This window comes from Lynx canadensis, chromosome C2 (genome assembly GCF_007474595.2).
Source record: "Lynx canadensis isolate LIC74 chromosome C2, mLynCan4.pri.v2, whole genome shotgun sequence".
In the NCBI taxonomy this organism is placed as follows: domain Eukaryota; kingdom Metazoa; phylum Chordata; class Mammalia; order Carnivora; family Felidae; genus Lynx; species Lynx canadensis.
The window spans coordinates 75,556,884-75,574,619 of NC_044311.2; the positions used below are offsets into that span (position 1 = coordinate 75,556,884).

Below are 17,736 nucleotides of genomic sequence, written 5' to 3' on the forward strand. Positions count from 1 at the left end.
CTGGGCTTGAGTTTTCTCTTCCTTAATAGAGAGGAAGAAGAAGAAAGTTGTTATTTAGATTAAATTTGTGATGTGCTTGGAACACTGCTTGATACATACATAGTGTTAGCTAATATCTGATTATACCAAGGTGGGTCCAGGTTATACAGCTTTTGGTTTTTCACAGAAAGGGAAATCCAGGTTATTATGTGAAATTTCTCAACGTTCAGAGTGTTGGCTTGTTTAAAGCAAAGTGTGACATTGTAGGCTATGACTGTGCAACCCTTCTAAACTATACTTTTCTTAAAATTTTATTTAGTTAACATACAGCACAATATTGGTTTCAGGAGTAGAATTCAGTGATTCCTTACTTACACACAACACCCAACGCTTATCCCAACAAATGCCGTCCTTAATACCCATCACCCATGTAGTTCATCTCCTCCCACCTTCCTCCATCAACCCTCCGTTTGTTCTCTATTGTTAAGAGCCTCTCCCCGCAACCCACCGCCACTTTCCCATATATTCGTCTGCTTTGTTTCTTAAATTCCACATATGAGTGAAATCATATGGCATTTGTCTTTCTCTGATTGACTTATTTTGCTTAGCATAATACATTCTAGCTCCATCCATGTCATTGAAAATGGCAAGATTTCATTATTTTAATGGCTGAGTAATATTCCATTATATATTATATATACATATTACATATAATACAAACACACAATGGCTTCTTTATCCATTCATCAGTCGATGGACATTTGGGCTGTTTCCATAGTTTGGCTATTGTTGATAATGCTGCTATAAACATTGAGGTACAGGTAACCCTCCAAATCTGTATTTTTGTATCCTTTGGGTAAATACCTAATAGTGCAATTGCTGGATCCTAGGGTAGCTCTATTTTCAGTTTTTTGAGGGACCTCCATATTGGTCTCTAGAATGATTGCAGCAGTTTGCATTCCCACCAACAATGTAAGAGGGTGCCCCTTTCTCCGAATATTTGCCAACACCTGTTGTTTCTTGTGTTGTTAATGTTAGCCATTCTGACAGGTGTGAGGTGGTATCTCATCGTGCTTTTGATTTGTATTTTCCTGATGATGTTGAGCATCTTTTCATGTGTCTGTTAGCTATCTGGATGTCTTCTTTTATTTTTGAGAGAGCAAGTGGGGAGAGGCAGAGAGAGAGGGGGACAGAGGATCTGAAGTGGGGTCTATACTGACAGCAGAGAGCCCGATGTGGGGCTCAAACTCACAAACTGTAAGCTCATGACCTGAGCCAAAGTTGGATGCTTAACCAACTGAGCCACCTGAGTGCCCCTTTCTAGATGTCTTCTTTGGAAAAATGTCTATTCATGTCTTCCACCCATTTCTTAACTGGGTTAATTGTTTTTTGGGTGCTGAGTTTGAGAAGTTCTTTATAGATTTTGGATACTGACCCTCTATCCATATGTTATTTGCGAATATCTCCCATTTCATAGGCTGCATTTAGTTTTGTCGATTGTTTCCTTTGCTGTACTTTCATTGCAATCTCACCAACTCTCACCAACTACCTGTTAAATGGTATTTTGACAGCACCACCCACCAGTTCTCCTCTGAGCCCCAAGGTCCTATGTAGGGATGTCTGTTTCATCTTGTCAGGGGAATACTTAAAATGTCCCAAAGGGAATAATTGATTCACCCAATCCCCAACACACAAAATCTGTTCTTCCTCCACTGCCCCTCTTCTCAGTAAATGGCACTCAGCCATCTCAGCAAATCCACTGTTTGCCAATGCCAGAAACCTGGGAGCCACCCTCCATTTTTCTCCCTTCTGATCTTCTCCTCCCAGGCCTACCTCCACTTGTGCAGGTGAATGCGAGCTGAAGAGGCCTGGCTAAGGACGGGCCTGAAATCCAACCTCCAGCGTACAGGATTGTGTCTGCCTAAAGGATTGGGTCGGTTTTTCTTCGTGCATTTGACTTAGCAGAGTTCAGTCTCTCCCCAATTCATTACCAAGTCTCTTGGTATTTTGTCCACAATTCTTGAATCTATCTACTTCCCTCCATCTCTGCTGTTCAGTGTAAGCCATCTTCATTTTTCGTCTGGGGGACTCAAATTGCTTTCTAACTGTCTAGCTGCTTCTTTGTTCACACACCCTTCCAGTCATCCCCACCCATTCGCCAAGGTAAGCAATCTTTTTAAAAGGGCAAATAAAATACATTACACCCTGCTTAAAACTCTTTAATGACTTCCTGTTTTTCTTATGGCAAAGATCAAAATCTTAACACCATCTCCTGTGTGATCTTGCTCCCAGCCTCGTCTCCAGCCATTTTACTCTTGCTTAAGTTACCCTGGGCTTTCTTCTTACCTTGTCTTAGGCATTATTATCATGCCCAAACAGCTTCTACTGCCTTCAGGGTTTCACTTAATGTCTTTTCAGGGAGGCCTTTTCTACCTCCATATTAAATGTGCTCCCTCTGTGCTGTGCTGTCTTCACTATGCCCATTTCCTTTATAGAGCTTATCTCTGTTATGAAAATGTGCACACTGAGTGCATATGTGTAGAAATTTGTAGCTATGTTATTTCTTATTAAATGAGGCAAACTTTTTTTTCAGAGGCTGTCATTGCTCTTGGGGACTGGGCTGAACTTAAACTTGCCAGTTAAAGTTATCTGGTCTTAAAAGATCTCATTTGAGGTAAATATTCTGTCAGCTTAAAATTGCAGTCCTGCCAGAACTTTCCCTTCCACACCTTGACTTCCCAAGATGGCCTGCAAGATCAAAGGGAAGGTCAGAAGCAGTGGCCAGAGGGGTCTCAGATCTGTGTGCAGAGTTAAGAGCTGTAGCCAGGGTCCTCACTGGCTTCTGCTCCCTAGTCACTCCTGATCACCACAGCCCTGAGGTTGTTGACTGGCAAGCTCGTGATCTATTGCTTCAGCACCTTGAAATTCAGATGTCTCACTTTCTCACCCCAGCCCCTCCAATCCCTGCTCCTTTCATCAGCTGACTTGGGAACCCTTTTGCTCTTGCTGGAGGCTTCAGCTCTGCTCATCCTTGGGGTCTTAGTCACATTCTCCAGCCATTCCCTGCCATTCAATCCACCACTGCCCCTGGCTTAGGATCACCTAGTCCCTGGCACATTGCCTCTTACCCTACTTCTTTCTCTATGAAATTTATTTTTTACCTCCCCAATTCCTATTCTCTCTTTGGGCCTTAGCTTCAGGATAAGAGAAGCCTTTCCTGGCCTTTCAGATCAGATTGTCTGTAAATTTCACAAGGGCAGGAACGGTTTTGTTCCTTTCTGATCCTCGGTGCCTAACATAGTGCTTGGCAGACAGTGCCAGAACAGAAACGCAATAAAAAATTTGCTGAACAAATATTGTCAATCTGTCTTTACCCCTGATAGACTTTAAGGTCAGGGGGCCAGGGGTGACATGTTATAAATCCCTCAATTTCCTTATCATACAGAGTTTTGGAGTCAGTTCCTGGTCCTATTAACTCATTCATTCAACAAATACTTTTTTAGTGCATGCCACATGCAATGCACTGGGCTTGCTATTGGAGATAAAGGAGTGAACTCTTTAAAACATTTTTATTAAACATTAAAAATTGATAACATATGTAAAGTATAAAAAATTATATAGGAAACTCTCTCTAAACTTATCACTCAGCTCCAGTGGTAAATCTTTACATAGTGACTTGAACAGATTGAAGGGGAACAGAAACAGATCCCTGGACACCGGTTGGGCGGCTACAGCAGTCTTGGGCAGGAGATGATGGGGTCTGGGGTAGGGCGGTACAGGGAGAAAGAAAAAGGTGGGCTCAAAAGATATTTAGCAGGTAAACTGTACTTGATGGATTGTCACTCACTAGTTGTGTAAACTAGTTAAATCCCAACCTTTTGGAGCCCCAATTTCTGCATCTGTATCATAGGTTAGTAATAACTATTGTTATTTGTATCCCTAGCACCTAGCACAAAGCTTGATACAAGATGATACACATACACAAATCATAGCTACTGTTACTACTGTAGAAGCTTCACATATGCCGGCAGAAGGAATATTCTGTCAAACTTGAGGCTGGAACTTGCCATCTTCTAGGGAGGAAAATGATAAATGATGATGGTGCCTTTGCCAGAACCAACATCCATACTCCCCAGGCAGTGCGGCAGCACCGGCCGGGATCAGAGTCTGGGCCACCGCCAACCACAGCTCCAGCCCGGCCAGCCTCGGCCCCAGCACCAGCTGGAGTCCTGGCCCCGCCCACATCTCTGCAAGTTCCGCCCCGGGGGCCGCGCGCGCGCGCGCGCGCGCCGCCGCCGCGCGCGTCCCGCCCCGCCCCTGCTGCTGACGTGCGGGGCCGAAAGGGAGGGACGGGCGGGCTCCGCCGAGCCTTGTGCTTCCGCGGGCTCTGGGGTCGCTGGGGCCTCGTGGCGGGGCGGCTCCGCGGAGCTTCGCCCGCTTTCGCACCTTCCTCGTGTCCTCTTGCGGCGCCCAGCGGGCCCAGCGTTTCGGCGGGAGACCCGGCAAGGGTGAGTGTTGGCGGGAGCGGGTTCCGGCCGGCCGGGCGCGCGCTCCGCTCTCCCGGGCATTGTCTGGGCGGGGGCGGCGCGGGCACGTGCGCTCCCCTCCCCCACCCGGCTGGCCGCGCGGTCCCGGGCGGAGCGGAGAGGGGGAACGAGTGACTGCGGATAGAAGAGGACCGGAGGGGCAGGCTGGTTCCGCGGTGAGTGTGTCTGTCGGAGGAGTCTTCGAAGCGGCAACCTGGAATTTGGCTGTGTGGGGGGTCCTTTTCTAAGGGGCACAGTGCTCTCTGCGGGGATGGGGGTCCCTTGAGCCCCAGTGGCCAGAGCTTTCAGGATGTTAAGCTTGGTGGCCTGTGATGGGATCGGAAATGAGATTTGGCTCCGGTACCAGCAAGTTGTGGATCTACCCACAAGAACGGTGAAATCTACCTCCAACCTGTCGCCATCCTTACCGCCCCCCTCCCTTGTGAAGCAGGAGTGGGATTTAAAAAGGTTGGAGGATCTTCCAGGGATATGCCCGAGTTAAAGCACCAGATGTGTGAGACAGTGCGAGGTTAGAGTGGAAAGCTTGGGAAAGTGAGTACTTGGAAGAAAGACTGGTTCGGTGGGTTGTGGCCAGATTGCAGAAGACAATGAATGAGGTTTATCTCATAATCTTTTTTTCTGTTGTGAGTGTAATTATGTTATAAAATAGAAAGTAGAGGAGGAAAATATCACCGATAATCCCATAGCCCTGACACATCATTCTTACAGTGTGTGTTTGCTAGTATTTTCATCTAAGCTTATAACAGTTACAGTTAGAGTTTACCTACAATTTTCCATTTTCTTTTTTCCTTAAGGTGTAAAAATGCGATGTAATACACAGTATTCAACAATATCATTTCCTCTTAATAAGCAAGTATTCATCATAGAAAAGTTTAAAAATACAAGCTAAATGAGGAAGAGTATTCATAGTTTTACTGCCTAGAGATGCTATTGTATATTTTTGGTTGTGTATATTCTTTCAAAGATAGGAGCAGATAATGCCCTGATTAGGAATTTAGTTTTCATAGGAATCCTTTGAAGGTTTTAAGAAGGCAGGTAGCATAATATGACTGCTATGTGGAGGAAGAGGGCAAGAGTGGGGAGCTGGGAGATCAGTTAGGATGCTGTTTGCAGTACCTTGGACTAGGTCCATGGCAGGGATGAAGAGTAGAAAGATTTGAAAATATTTTGGAGGTAGAATGAACAAGACTTGGAAGTGGATTGATGAGGGAATGGGAGAATTCTTTGCTTTTTAAAATATATATATATATATCTATTTTTTTAATTAAGTAAACTCTGTGCCCTACGTGGGGCTTGAACTCATGACCCTGAGAGATCGAGTCGCATGCTCTACCAACTACTCACTGAGCCAGCTGCATTCCCTGAGAATTCTTTGCTTTTTGGTATTTGTTTTGAGCAATTATGATAAATGGTGGCATTTACTGAGAGGGAGAAGAATGGAACAGAAGTTTGAGGTGGGAAAAATCATGAGATCTATTTTGGGTGTATTAAATGTGAGATGCATATCAGTTGTGAAGTTGGTAGTTGAGGAAGCAATTGGGTGAACAGGTTTTGATCTCATGGAAGAGAGAGCCAAGAGCTGTTAGATAAAAATTTGGAGTACTCAGTACATAGATGATATCGAAAGGTATAGACTGTATGAGATCACCAAGGTAAAAAGTATAGATAGAGAAGTGAAAATTGGCACTTGGTCCCCCCAATACTTCAAGATGTAGTAGAGGAAGAAGATTGAACACAGGACAGAAGAAATAGCCAGTGAGGTAGGTGGTGGTGGGGGGGGGAGGTAGGTAGGGGAGCAAAAGACTGGTGTGATGGAAACCAAGAAAAATAAGTTCACAGAAGACAGAGAATTGGTCCATCCTTGCTTCTGAGATGTTTAATTGGTTTTGGAGGTTGCTGGTTTGGTCACTGGTATTACTTTTTTTTTTTTTTTTTTTTAATTTTTAAGTAATCTCCACACTCAGCATGGGGCTTGACTCACAACCCAGAGATCAAGAGTCTCATGCTTCACTGACTGAACCAGCCAGGCACCCCTGGTCATTGGTATTATTATTATTTTTTAAACGTTTATTTGTTTTTGAGAGAGAGAGCATACATACTGCAAGCGGGGGACGGTCAAAGAGAGGGGGACAGGATCCCAAGCTGGCTCTGCACTGACAGCAGCGAGCCCGGTGTGGGGCTGGAACTGACAAACCGCAAGATCATGACCTGAGCTGAAGTCAGATATGTTCAGCCGACTGAGCCACCCACACCCCCCCTTTGTCATTGGTATTATTATCCAGTGTTCTAGAAGTAGGAGGTGGAAACTAGATTGGAATAATTGATTGCGGCTTGAGAAAGTGAAGATAATGAGTGTGAATTACAAAAACCTGGGCCTTCTTCAAGATGCCTTATTTCCATCTGCTCCACAACTAAATTTGATAGGTGAAAAATGGTGTCTTGTTTAGTATTTCATTCCTTGCTTACTAGTGTGTTTGAAAATTTTTTCACATATATTGGTCATTGGTGAATTTCTGTTTCTGTCCTGTGTGTATCTTTTTGTGTTTATCACTTTTGGGAATTGATTGTCAAGAGTTCTTTTAGATATTGAAAACATGTAGTTTTACGTAAAGCTTGCAGAATTTCCCCCTTAAGTATTTTTCCTTTCTGGGAATAAATGAGTTTATTATATATGCTCCATCAGGAGAGACATGTCTGATCCCAAGTTAATACATGGTTAACTTCTATATATGCTTTTTTTTTTCAATTGTAAAATACACATAGCCTAAAATTTACTACCTTAACCATTTTTAAGTGTGCAGTTCAGTGGTATTAAATCCATTTGTAACAGTGTGCAACTATCACCACCATCCATCTCCATCACTCTTTTCATCTTGTAAAACTGAAAAATCTATACCCATTAAACAATAACTCCCCATTCCTCCTTTCTTCTAGTCCCTATAGCAGCCGCCATTCTTTCTGTCTCTGTGATTGATTTTGACTACATTAAGTACCTCATGTAAGTAGAATCATACAGTATTTGTCTTTTTCTGATGGGTTTATTTCACTTAGCGTAATGCCCTCAAGATTCATCCATGTTGTAGCATATGTCAGAATTTCCTTCCTTTAAAAAAAAATTACATATTTTAATTAATTAAATCATTTTTATTTTTTTAAGTAGCCTCCATGCCCAGCATTGGAGCCCAATATGGGGCTGAACTCAGGACCCCTGAGATCAAGAGCTGGCCACTTAACTGACTGAGGCCACTCAGGTTCCCCTATTTTAACTAATTTTTATTCCAGTTGACATACAGTGTTATATTAGTTTCAGGTGTAGGATATAGTGATTCAACAATTCCATACGTCACTGTGCTCATCAGGACTAGTGTGACTCCTTAATCCCTATCACCTACTTCACTCATCCCCTCACCTCCTCCCCTCTGGTAACCATCAGTTTGTTCTGTATAGTTAAGGGTCTGTTTCTTGGTTTGTCTCTCTCTTCCTCTCTTCCCCTTTGCTCATTTGTTTCTTAACAGTTTCACATGAGTGAAATCATAGGGTATTTGCCTTTCTTTGGCTTATTTCACTTAGCATAATAACCTCCAGGTCCATCCATGTCCTTGCAAATGGAAAGATTTTATTCTTTTTTTATGGCTGAATAATATTCCATTGCGTTTATATGTATCACATTTTCTTCATTCATCAGTGGACATGGGCTGCTTCCATATCTTGGCTATTATAAATAATTCTTCTATAAACATAGGGGCACATGTTTCCCTTTGAATCAGTGTTTTTCTTTTAGTAAATAACTTTCCTTTTTTAAGGCTGAATAATATTCCAGTGTATGTATATATCCCATTTTATTTCCCCATTCATCTGTCGATGAACACTTGGGTTGCTTCCATCTTTTGGTTCTTATAAATAATGCTGCTAAGAACATGGGTATACAGATACCTCTTCAAGGTCCTGCTTTTAGTTCTTTTGGTTTGTATATACCCAGGGGTGGAATTGTTGGATCATACAGTAATGCTATTGTTAGTTTTTTGTCGAACTGCCACACTTTTCCATAGTGGCTTGCACATATATTCATATATTCCCACCAACATTGTACAAGGGTTCCAGTTTCTTCACATTCTTGCTGACACTTGTTTTCTGGGGTTTTTTTTGTTTGTTTGTTTGTTTGTTTGTTTGTTTTTGATAGCCATCCTAATGGGTGTGAGGTAATAATCTCACTGAGGATTTGTACTTTTTTCCCTAATATTAGTGATGTTGAGCATCTTTTCATGTGCTTATTGGGCATTTGTATACCTTTGGAGAAATGTTTATTCAAATCTTGTCTATTTTAAGTCAAGTTTTTGTTGCTTTGAGTTTTACTAGTTCTCTCTATATATTCTGGATATTGATCCCTTATTGAATGTATGATTTGCAAATATTTTAGCTTTCTGTGAATTGTCTTTTTACTCTGTTGATAGTGTCTTTTGATGCACAAAATTTTTAAATTTTCATGAAGCCCAGTTTGTCTATTTTTTTTTTTTTTAAACCTGTGCTTTTGGTGTCATATCTAAGAAATCTTTGGCAATCCAATGTTGTGAAGCTTTTAACAGTTCTGTTGTTTTAAGTCTTATATTTAAACCTTTGATCCATTCTGAGTTAATTTTTGTATGTGTTGTTAAGGGTCTGACTTCATTCTTTCACGTGTAGATATTCAGTTTTCCCAGCACCATTTGTGGAAAAGACTATTCTTTCTCCATAGAATGGTTTTGGTACGCTTGTCAAAAATCATTTGACCATATATGCAAGGCTTTGTTTCTGGGCTCTCTTCTCCATTCGTCTGTTTATTTCTGTTTATGGCAGTACCAAACTGTTTTGATTACTGTAGCTTCTAGTAAGTTTTGAAATCAGGAGTGACTTCTTCAGTTTTGTTCAAGATTGTTTTGGTCAGGGTCCCTTGAAATTCCATATGAATTTCAGGATGGGTTTTTCTATTTCTGCGGAAAATGTCATTGGGATTGTGATAGGGATTGCATTGAATCTGTAGATGGCTTTGGGTAGTACTGAGTTTTAAACAGTATTTTTCAGTCGGTAAACATGAGATATGTTTCCATTCAGTTGTGTTGTATTTAATTTCTTTCAGCAGTGTTTTGTAGTTTTCATTGTATTACTCTTCGACTTCCTTGGTTAATTCCTAAGTACAGTTGGCCCTTGAACAACATGGGTTTGAATTGTGCAGATCCACTTATATGTGGACTTCTTTGGATACAGTATAGTACTGTAAATGTGTTTTCCCTTCATGATTTTCTTAGTTTTTTCTCTAGTTTATTTTATTGTGAGAATACAGCATATAATACTTATACAAAATATTAGTTAATTGTTAATTTATCGGTAAGGCTTCTGGTCAACAGTTGGCTGTTAGTAGTTAAGTTTTGGAGGAGTCAAAAGTTATACATGGATTTGACTGTGTGGGGGTTGGTGCCCCCAATGCCTGCATTGTTCAAGGGTCAACTGTATTTTATTCATTTTGATGCTGTTATAAATGGAATTGTTTTTGTAATTTACTTTGCAGATTTTTTAGTGAGTATAGAAATGCAGCTGATTTTTTTTTTTTAATTTTTTTTTCAACATTTATTTATTTTTGGGACAGAGAGAGACAGAGCATGAACGGGGGAGGGGCAGAGAGAGAGGGAGACACAGAATCGGAAACAGGCTCCAGGCTCTGAGCCATCACCCCAGAGCCCGACGCGGGGCTCGAACTCACGGACCACGAGATCGTGACCTGGCTGAAGTCGGACACTCAACCGACTGCGCCACCCAGGCGCCCCGAAATGCAGCTGATTTTTGTGTGTTGACTTAGTATCCTGATGTTTTGCTGAATTAATTTATTACAGTTTTTTTTGGTGGAATATTTAGGGTTTTTACATATAAGATCATATCCCTCCATATTAAAAACCCTTCGTATTCATTCATTGGATGCACTATAATTTGCCATCGACTACTACCAATTTTTTATTATAAAATATACAGGAAGAGGAGAACTAACACTTAAACTATAGATCTGTAAGTGCAGCTCACATATGAGAGTAAATTGAGAGCAGTTTCTTAGGATAGATTTCTCAGAAAGAGGATTCTCTTCTTATTTAACCAGAGATTTTTATTTGAATTTTCACTGCCAATCCTTAAATTCACCCCCATCTCCCTACCTTTAATCCTCGCCCCCTTTTATCCTGTTTTCCACACTGCTACCAAGTGGTGGGTACATTTTTCCCTCAGAAAACAAGGCTTATGAAGCAAATTGTGCCTGTAACATCTGTTTTGTGGGAGTTAGGAAAAAAAAGTTTCTGAAGGCTGGAGTGCATTTCATGGATGAGTTGGAATTTAATTGGATTTCTTGAAAGTCGAATAGCTTTCAGTAAGCAAGAGAGAAGGTAGAGGTGAATATGAATCCATTGAAAGGTAATTGTGAGATGTTCAGGCATGCGAACTTTGATGACTGCAGACAAAGAGAGGTAGAACTAGTTCTCCAGCCAAGGATTGTTTATTCTGTTTATCTGAAGAACGAACTGTGGGGGTGCATGGGGATGGGGGAGATGTGTTATGTGTTGGTAATAAAGGCTGAGGGTGAGGAGAATGCCAAGGGGAGTTACTCTTGATTTGTATGTTTTTAGTCATTGAGTTAATGAATATGTTGGTGATTGTTCTCTATTTTGTTTATAAAAACTTAGTTTGAGGGGCGCCTGGGTGGCTCAGTCGGTTAAGCGTCCGACTTCAGCTCAGGTCATGATCTCGCGGTCCGCGGGTTCGTGCCCCGCATCGGGCTCTGGGCTGATGGCTCAGAGCCTGGAGCCTGCTTCCGATTCTGTGTCTCCCTCTCTCTCTACCCCTCCACCGTTCATGCTCTGTCTCTCTCTGTCTCAAAAATAAATAAACGTTAAAAAAAATTAAAAGAAAAATTAGTTTGAGGGTACATATATTTTTTAAAATTGACATATTCACTTAATGTAAAATTCACCATTTTAAAGTGTATAATTTAATGGTTTTTAGTATATTTACAAGGTTGTGCAACCATTACTACCATCTAATTCCAAAGTATTTCCATCACCCCAGAAAGAAACCCCGTACCTATTAGCAGTCAGTCCTTGTTCCCTCTCCCCTCATCCCCTGGCAACCACACTGAGTCTATGGATTTGCCTGTTTCTGTACATTTCATATAAATAGAATCATATAACACATTGCCTTTAGTATCTGGCTTCTTTCACTTAACATGATACATTCAGTCTGTCTGTGATATAGCATGTGTCAGTACCTCATTATTTTGCTTAGTAATACTCTCCTGTCTGAATATACCCCATTATGTTTGTCCAGGCATCAATCCATGGATATTGGGTTGTTTATACTTTTTCGCTATTGTGAATAATGCTATTACGAACATTTAGGTGTAACTTTTTGTGTGAACATGTGTTTCCAGTTCTCTTGGATATATACCTAAGAATGGAGTTGCTAGGTCATATAGTAAATCTGTTTAACTTAAAAAAACATTTTTTTTTTAAGTTTATTTATTTTTAGAGAGAGAGTGCAGAAGGAGCAGGGAGAATCCCAAGCAGGGCATGGAGCCCCATGTGGGGCTGGAACTCATGAACCATGAGATGACCTGAGCTGAAATCAAGAGTGGACATCTGACTGACTGAGCCACCAAGGCACCCCACTTTTTTTTTTTTTTTTAAAGTTTAGGTTTTATTGTTTTTGTTTTGAGTTATCTTTACACCCGATGTGGGGCTCAAACTCATGACCTGAAATCAAGAGTTGCATGGCCTTCCAGGTGAGCCTGCCAGACACCCCAGTTCTGTTTAACTTCTTCAGGAACTGCCATACTTTTCCACAGCAGATGCACCATTTTACATTTCCACCCACAGTGAATGAGGGATCTCATTGTTTATACTTTATGTGTGTTTCTGGCAGACTGTATTCGAAAGTTGTATGTTTTTAAAATGTCATTGAGGTACAATTGGCATCTACAGACTGCACAAAATGTGTAATTTGGGAAGGTTCAACTTATTTATACACCTGTGAAACCATCACCACAATCAAGATCGTACACATGTATCATCCCACAAATTTTCTTTTTTAAATGTTTATTTGTTTATTTTGAGAGACAGGGAGAGTGTGTGTGTGAGCAGGGGAGCTTCCTAATGCATGATGTAAGCATTAGTCTTCCTAATGTTGATTACCCAACTGATGGCTCTGCCCCTTTGTAAATGCACATATAGCATGCACTCATGTACTTGGGGAAGGATAATCTGTAAATAGATTTTTGTTTAAGGTTAATATATATTGGGTTTGTCTTTTTTTTTTTTTTTTAACGTTTTATTTATTTTTGAGACAGGGAGAGACAGAGCATGAACAGGGGAGGGTCAGAGAGAGGGAGACACAGAATCTGAAACAGGCTCCAGGCTCTGAGCTGTCAGCACAGAGCCTGATGCGGGGCTTGAACTCACGGACCGCGAGATCATGACCTGAGCCGAAGTCGGCCGCTTAACCAACTGAGCCACCCAGGCGCCCCTGGGTTTGTCTTTTTTAAGATTTAATTTTTAATTTTTTTTTTTTTTACATTTATTTATTTTTTGAGAGACAGAGACTAGAGCACAAGTGGGGGCGGGGCAGAGAGAGAATGAGACACAGAATCCGAAGCAGGCTCCAGGCTCCAAGCTGTCATACACACAGGGCTCAAACTCACAAACCGTGAGATCATGACCTGAGCCGAAGCCGGATGCTTAACTGACTGAGCCACCCAGGTGCCCCAAGATTTTATTTTTTTAAAGTAATTTCTACACCCATTGTGGGGCTTGAACCTACAATTCCAATATCAAGAATTGTATGCTCCACTGACTGAGCCAGTGAGGTACGCCATCATTGTTATTTTTTTTTTTAATGTTTTTATTTATTTTTGAGACAGAGAGAGACAGAGTATGAGCAGGGGAGGGACAGAGAGAGAGGAAGACACAGAATCTGAAGCAGGCTCCAGGCTCTGAGCTGTCAGCACAGAGCCCGATGCGGGGCTCGAACTCATGGACTGTGAGATCATGACCTGAGCTGAAGTCGGACACCCAACCGACTGAGCCACCCAGGCGCCCCATCATTGTTATTTTTTTTTTTTTTTATGAAATTTATTGACAAATTGGTTTCCATGCAACACCCAGTGCTCATCCCAAAAGGTGCCCTCCTCAATACCCATCACCCACCCTCCCCTCCCTCCCACCCCCCATCAACCCTCAGTTTGTTCTCAGTTTTTAACAGTCTCTTATGCTTTGGCTCTCTCCCACTCTAACCTCTTTTTTTTTTTTTTTTCCTTCCCCTCCCCCATGGGTTCCTGTTAAGTTTCTCAGGATCCACATAAGAGTGAAACCATATGGTATCTGTCTTTCTCTGTATGGCTTATTTCACTTAGCATTACACTCTCCAGTTCCATCCACGTTGCTACAAAGGGCCATATTTCATTTTTTCTCATTGCCACATAGTACTCCATTGTGTATATATACCACAATTTCTTTATCCATTCATCAGTTGATGGACATTTAGGCTCTTTCCATAATTTGGCTATTGTTGAGAGTGCTGCTATGAACATTGGGGTACAAGTGCCCCTATGCATCAGTACTCCTGTATCCCTTGGATAAATTCCTAGCAGTGCTATTGCTGGGTCATAGGGTAGGTCTATTTTTAATTTTCTGAGGAACCTCCACACTGCTTTCCAGAGCGGCTGCACCAATTTGCATTCCCACCAACAGTGCAAGAGGGTTCCCGTTTCTCCACATCCTCTCCAGCATCTATAGTCTCCTGATTTGTTCATTTTGGCCACTCTGACTGGCGTGAGGTGATACCTGAGTGTGGTTTTGATTTGTATTTCCCTGATAAGGAGCGACGCTGAACATCTTTTCATGTGCCTGTTGGCCATCTGGATGTCTTCTTTAGAGAAGTGTCTATTCATGTTTTCTGCCCATTTCTTCACTGGGTTATTTGTTTTTCGGGTGTGGAGTTTGGTGAGCTCTTTATAGATTTTAGATACTAGCCCTTTGTCCGATATGTCATTTGCAAATATCTTTTCCCATTCCGTTGGTTGCCTTTTAGTTTTGTTGGTTGTTTCCTTTGCTGTGCAGAAGCTTTTTATCTTCATAAGGTCCCAGTAATTCACTTTTGCTTTTAATTCCCTTGCCTTTGGGGATGTGTCGAGTAAGAGATTGCTACGGCTGAGGTCAGAGAGGTCTTTTCCTGCTTTCTCCTCTAAGGTTTTGATGGTTTCCTGTCTCACATTTAGGTCCTTTATCCATTTTGAGTTTATTTTTGTAAATGGTGTGAGAAAGTGGTCTAGTTTCAACCTTCTGCATGTTGCTGTCCAGTTCTCCCAGCACCATTTGTTAAAGAGGCTGTCTTTTTTCCATTGGATGTTCTTTCCTGCTTTGTCAAAGATGAGTTGGCCATACGTTTGTGGGTCTAGTTCTGGGGTTTCTATTCTATTCCATTGGTCTGTGTGTCTGTTTTTGTGCCATCATTGTTATTTTTTATAATGACTTTTGAGATCTAATTCACATACTGTAAAATTCACTGTTTACAGTGTAAAACTCTGTGTTTTTTCTTTTAGTAGATTCACAAAGTTGTGCAGCCATCATTATATCTGGTTCCAGAAAATTTTTATCAGTAGGTAGATTTTTATAAGTAGATAGTTTTTTAGACTAGAGAGTGTTGATTTAAAGAAAAAACCAGTTTCTAAAAAATGTCCCCTTTTTAAGTTGCTTGTTTCCTTTTAAGAATCTCAGCTTCACATGGAAAAGCATGAGACTTATCCCCATAGAATGTGTTGTCGTTGTCCATTTGAAAACTCCAGTGAAAAATCCCTACTTAGTGAAGTGTGCAAGATTTGGCTCAGTTTATGTATACTCAGTGACTGTGTCCAAGAGTTTGACACAATCTTGATCTGGTCCAGTCCCTTCCTTTTTCAACCTGGAATTGTAGACCAGCTTTGTTTCCTTTTGCTTCTTTTGGAAAAAAAAACTTTTAGGGCTTCAAAATTGAAACAGGATTCTCATATGAAATCAGCTATCATTTCAGACTGTTCCAGTGATCTTTGTCTGAAAGTGACACCAGGGAAGTCATTGGAAGGTTATGTACCCTCCCTTGTTTCTTTCTCTCTCTTTTTTTTTTTTTTTTTAAGTTTATGTATTCAAGCAGTCTCCAACCAACTGTGTACTCGAACCCATGACTCTGAGATCACGAGTTACATGCTTCTCCAACTGGGCCAACCAGGTACCCCTATATGGTGTCTCCCTTCTGTCAACTTAAGAATTTGCTTTAAGTATCTCAAAACCTTTAAACAGCTCATGTAGGTCACTCTGTCCAGAGAAAGTGTATGTTGAAGTCCTGGAGTAAAGGAAGGGTAAAGCTTCCTAAGGCCAGCTCTCCAGTTGTTGCACTAATGGATAGAAGCAGTGGCATGGATACTTTAGAATAGTTGTTTTATTCTAGATTTTCTTTCACGTTGCTTTGCACGTTGGAGACCAAGTATTGGCCTGCATGAATCCTGGGGCTGACCTTTATAGCAACTTATATGGTCTTTAGCAATTTCATTTATTAATGGAAAGTATGTGTTTTTGACCTGGAAATATATAATACTTAAATAATATAATTTTTTTTGAGCTCAGCTATCTAGCTTTTCCATTTTGCTCAGCTCTTTACATGTCATACTGGGAGATATCCCTGGGCACAAGATCATGTTCCAGGGACTTTTTTCTTTTTCTTTTTCTTTTTTTTTTAAATAGGCTTTGTGCCGAGTGTGAGAGCCCAACACAGCGCTTGAACTCATGATCCTGAAATCAAGACCTGAACTGAGATCAAGAGTCAGATGCTTAACTCACTGAGCCAGCCAGGTGACCCTTATACTGGGAATAGCCCATGTCAGTATGATGCGATGAACTGACCTCCCATCAGCTCCCCACCATTCTGGTCCAGTGTAAAATTGTGATCGTTTTTACTTAAAAGACCTTCCCCCTGCCCCCATACCAGATGAGTTGAAGAAACAGTAATTATGTTGACCAAGAAATGAGAGTGTATTCAAATGGTCTTGTGTAAAAGATCTTAGAACAATTAGGATACAGAATTTTTGTCAGTACCAACTTAAAATCAGAACCGAATCTTCTCCCTTTTAGATTTCCCTTGATCTGAGTCTTTCGTATAAGCTACTTCAGATTGCTTGTATTGTGAAAAAAAAAAAAAAAAAGCATGATTTTGGGGAGAAAATTATTTGTGTATATTTTCAGTTACCTTTGTCAGTGAGAGATGGCAGTTCTATGACTAATCTTCAGAAGAAAAAATTTAAGTTGACATTGAAATATATTTTGATTTTTAAGTTTATTTTTTTAGCACCCAACATGGGGATCGAACTCATGACCCCAAGATACGAGTTGCATGCTCTTCTAACTGAGCCAGCCAGATGCCCCTTTGATTTTTTTGATAAGACTTCTTTATGCAAATGATTTTTCTCAATATAGCCTTTTTTTTTAAATTTTAGAATCTTAAGCAGGCTCCATGCTCAGTGCGGAGCCTGATGAGGTGCCCTATCCCACAACCCTGGGATCATGACCTGAGCCAAAGTCAGGAGTTGGGTGTTCAACTGACTGAGCCACCCAGGTGCTCCTAAAAGCTGCTATATTTAATTCCCAATATATAATTTATGAAATGGATCATATATATTTGGATTACTGAAAGTTAGTGGCATTAATATATTCCTAAAGGTTCAACATTAGACATGTGCATTGCAAATCACCTTGCTTCTGAATCTCCTAAATAATTTGTTTATTGCTGGTAATGAAAGCTTCTAGGGGTGCCTGGGTAGCTCAGCTAAGTGTCTCACTTTTGATTTTGGCTCAGGTCATGATCTCACAGGTTCATGAGATCCTGCCTTGGGCTCTACACTGATAGCGTGGAACCTCTTTGGGATTGTCTCTCTCCCTCTCTCTGCCCCAACCCTTGGCTCATGTGGGTGTGCACGAGCACTCTCTCAAACGTTAAAAAAAAAAAAAAAAATAAGTCGGGGCGCCTGGGTGGCTCAGTCGGTTGAGCATCCGGCTTTGGCTCAGGTCATGATCTCACGGTTGGTGAGTTCGAGCCCCATGTCGAGCCCCACGTCGGGCCCTGTGTTGACAGCTCAGAGCCTGGAGCCTGCTGTGGATTCTCTGTCTCTCTCTCTGCC

The 17,736-nt window shown here is 41.3% G+C and overlaps 1 protein-coding gene across 4 annotated transcripts in view; it reads left to right on the plus strand.

Annotated features, from left to right (window-relative positions):
- The first annotated feature begins 4,350 nt into the window (after positions 1 to 4,350).
- The window catches only part of YEATS2 (YEATS domain containing 2), a 117,497-nt gene continuing 104,111 nt past the window's right edge, over positions 4,351 to 17,736 (plus strand). Inside the window, exon 1 of one of the 4 annotated variants that reach the window (XM_030329024.1) lies at positions 4,351 to 4,487. The gene's annotated coding sequence lies outside the window, so the exon portion shown is untranslated. Of the gene's footprint in view, positions 4,488 to 4,640; positions 4,682 to 17,736 lie in introns of those variants that run through there. The other 3 variants (XM_030329023.1, XM_030329021.1, XM_030329022.1) reach the window with 3 other exon arrangements.